The following is a 3677-nucleotide window of genomic DNA, read 5'->3' as shown; positions in this document are numbered from 1 at the left end:
AAGGCAAAATATGACGGTTCATCCATTTGCCAACACTAAGTATATTATTTTAAAGATGTATCATATCGATATTAAACAGGCAAATATGATGGTTCATCCATGGCAGTGGGGCCATGGTGCCGCTAGAAGAACCGCGTTGAACTTTTGGTCATTCTGGTTGGGATATCGCCTTATCATCTCTTCGAAATTCTATTACCTTGCATTTGCACTGCTCCACATGCTTATATAGGCTTACTATTGAGATAATCTTCGGCCTTCACAGTTCACACGGCATTTGATGTGATTGGAACAGCTCAACCGGTGAAAGCAAAAGCTATGTGCGTGTGACCGTGTGTGATTGGAACAGTTCAGCTGGTGTGAACTATACAAATCCATTGATGACCCATACAGTAACTTGTGCTTACTACGAAGAATACATAGTATGTAATGTAATTTAAAATTTACCAAGCAGGCCCGTCTAGCTCAGTTGGTAGAGCGCAAGGCTCTTAACCTTGTGGTCGTGGGTTCGAGCCCCACGGTGGGCGCATATTGTTTTGTTTTTTTTTTTTTTGCTTTTGAAGTCAACGTGTTGATCCTATATATCGATCTTTTCTGAGCTGTGATCATATGGATTTGACTACTAAGCAAACTGCAAAGCTAGTCAAATGATAGTTTAATCTCTGATGATGGAATCAGCAGCAGTGGAGCCATCAAGCCACGCTCGTTCGTTCAGCGTGCAAACAGAGCACATCGGATTCAGCGGACTGGGAGAAGCGACCACAGTTCACGTCAAGAGCGCAAAGTTCGCAATCTCAAAAAAAAAAAAAAAAAAAAAGAGCGCAAAGTTCGCTGGCTGCATTGATTAGTTACATCTGCACGTACGCTAGTTAACAGTGGTACTAGACTAGAGCATCACCACCAGACAGAGATGATACGAATCGTTTGTTTTTTGAAATGAGGATACGAGTTGTTTATCGCAAGCGAGGTTTATGCGTCTCGTGATGTGGGATCAGGAGCGGAATGCGCATAACAAAATGGTGTGGACGGTGGATAACCTTCTTTCTTTTATGCAGTCGACTGCTTGATCCAAGGCAGCTGTTTCGTTTTAAACTGAAGCAAGTGTGTCATTAGCAGCTCACGTGCTGGCTGACACCCGACTGTCCAGTCTCTTCAGAAAGTGTAAGAGAGAAAAAACTGTACTGAACTGAAGCTCGAAACTGCCACTGTTTGACTGCGCCCTGGCTTCGTTTTCTGGAAGCCCATATGGCACGGTCGAGGTGTTGGATTTTTTTTTTTTTTTGATTCACAGGGAGATATTTCCCCAGTACTATTTATAGAATAAACGAAACCACATTGTTCAGATCATCCAAGCAAAAACAAAGAGCAACAACTAGAGTTTAAAATGGAAACTAACACCCACAGGAGGGGCACCATGACACTGAACTTAAACCAACAGCTCAGCGCCTCAAAAGCACGCGAGAACCTAGCAACTATCCAAAACACCACCAGAAACCATTACATCAGACAAGAATTCTAGGACTTTCAAGAACTCCAAACGACGAGCTCGGCTAGTCGAGCACGACATGGATTGAAGAGTCCTCCTCATGGTGCTCCTTCAGGTATGCTAGAGAGGCTCTTCCACCATGTACAAGCTTCAAGCCGGAGCCCAGGGAAAAATCTAGTTGAAACTGGTGCACTTCAGCTCGACAGCATCTGTGCCAGGGGTGACTTGAGGAGGGTCAGTGTTTCTGCAAACAAGTCCACCTCCCTCCAGGTTTGATCTTTGAAAGGAACCTTCTAGTTCCTTAGGTAGGACAAGATCAACCTCCACACCTGTTTCATATCCATCCAAGTCAATCTATTAAACGCTAAGCTATTTCTAGAATTCCATATCCCCCACAGAATAGCAGAAGAAATGAAATTAAATTGTAAGAACTTCTTATTGCATAACCACCTACTTGCTACATCTACAAATTTACCAATCCTACACTTAAAACAATCCTTTACCAATTTTTAGAGACTTTTGGCTATTATGTAGTCAAAGAACAGATGGTGAACACATTCAAACTCTTTACAAAGGGGAATTCAAGAGGTTTTGGAACCCCTCTCTATCTTACATTATCTCTAGTCATAACTTTGTTTTGAGAGAACAATCATAAAAAGACCTAGACCCTGGAAGGAATTTTTAAATCCCAAAAGCAGGTAATTAAGTACACATGTGTAACTAAAATTAACCAAAGCATACATGAATTCGGAGGAGTAAATGCCATTTATTTCATAGGACCAGGCGACCAGATAAGCTGGTCCTCTTCTTCTATTAGACTACTCCAGCCACTATGTCATCATTTCATCAGAGAAAGTTCTCCTAAAATTAAATCTCAAATTTATTCCATCCCGTACCTTCCAAACAGTTTTGTTTGTTGATTAGAAACAAAATATATGTCCCAAAACTATGTAGCTAGATTAGTATTACCAAACCAAATATCCTCCCAGAATCTAACCCTTCTACCATTTCCAATTTTCCACTTATAACGAAAACTCACCGCCTCAGCTGCTCCCATCACTCCTTTCCGGAAGGTAGATGGATGAGTATCATGGCAGCAAATAATGTTTGGATTTCTAGTATTATATTTACTATGTATCACTTTCCTCCACAGAGTACCTTCACCTTGAATGTATCTTTTAAGCCAAGAACCCAACAAACAAATATTAAGGTCATGAAGGTTGGGAATACCCATTCGTCCAAAATCTTTCCTCATACAGACAGAGGGCCAGTTAGCCAGATAAATCTTATGATTCCCTTCTTCATCATTCCACACAAAATTAGCTAACCGGGTATTAATGAGCTTGAAAGCCCGATATATAGGAATGCTAGAAAGTATAGATCTAACTAATTCTCTCTTAGCTGCAGAAGACACCAGTTTTTCTCTCCACCCAGTCATTCTACCTAGTAGAGCATCAATCAGAGGCTCCAAATATTCCTGTTTCAACTTATGATGGTGTAAAGGAATAACAAGATATTTATAATAGGGAAAGAAGCTAAGACACACCCAAAAATATCAACAAAAGGACTACACTCTTCTATATCCACATTAATAGGAATCAACTCACTTTTATGGCAATTAGTTCACGAGTAAAATACATCAAAGGTCACTAGACTTGATCCCTTACCCGCTTTGGTCACCATACTATGAAATACGTAATTTACGGTTATCAAATACGTCTTAGTGCTTCATCTACGGTCACTCATCACGGTAGAGCTTCATATTTGCTGATGTGGCAAGTGGTGGTCCCCGTCTGTCATGTGCCTTTTGATTTTGTTTTGCAAATATAACTCTAAATTTTCTTTTCTTCCAAACTAAGGTCCCTCCTCAATTCCCCTAGTAATAAAACCAAAGAGGGAAAAAAATCCCGACCACGCGCCACCGGTGGGAGCCCAGATCCCGGTGACGCTCCCCTGCTTTGTCCGGTCGGCCTCCTGTTCCCATGCAGAGGCACTGACGGTCTGGAGGCCGCCATGGCACAGTTCGCGGCTCGCACGCAGGAAGGAGCCCTGCATCGCAGTAGCGGGCTCTCCGACACCTATTGGTCGACCCGGCTGCTTGCGGCGGCAACTTGCAGCGGTGGCCGGCCTTTTCCGACGAGAGGATGACCAGCGGAAGACCACACAGGCGCACTCCAGGCTGAAGCAGGGGCAA

General features: G+C 42.7%; 1 non-coding gene across 1 annotated transcript; it reads left to right on the top strand.

The window, feature by feature from the left end:
• The first annotated feature begins 451 nt into the window (after positions 1 to 451).
• Positions 452 to 524, top strand: TRNAK-CUU (transfer RNA lysine (anticodon CUU)). The gene has a single exon. It is a non-coding gene; the product is annotated as a tRNA-Lys (tRNA).
• The last annotated feature ends 3153 nt before the right edge of the window (positions 525 to 3677 follow it).

Source organism: Lolium perenne, chromosome 5 (assembly GCF_019359855.2).
Source record: "Lolium perenne isolate Kyuss_39 chromosome 5, Kyuss_2.0, whole genome shotgun sequence".
NCBI lineage: Eukaryota > Viridiplantae > Streptophyta > Magnoliopsida > Poales > Poaceae > Lolium > Lolium perenne.
This window is presented reverse-complemented; position numbering and strand designations above follow the sequence as displayed.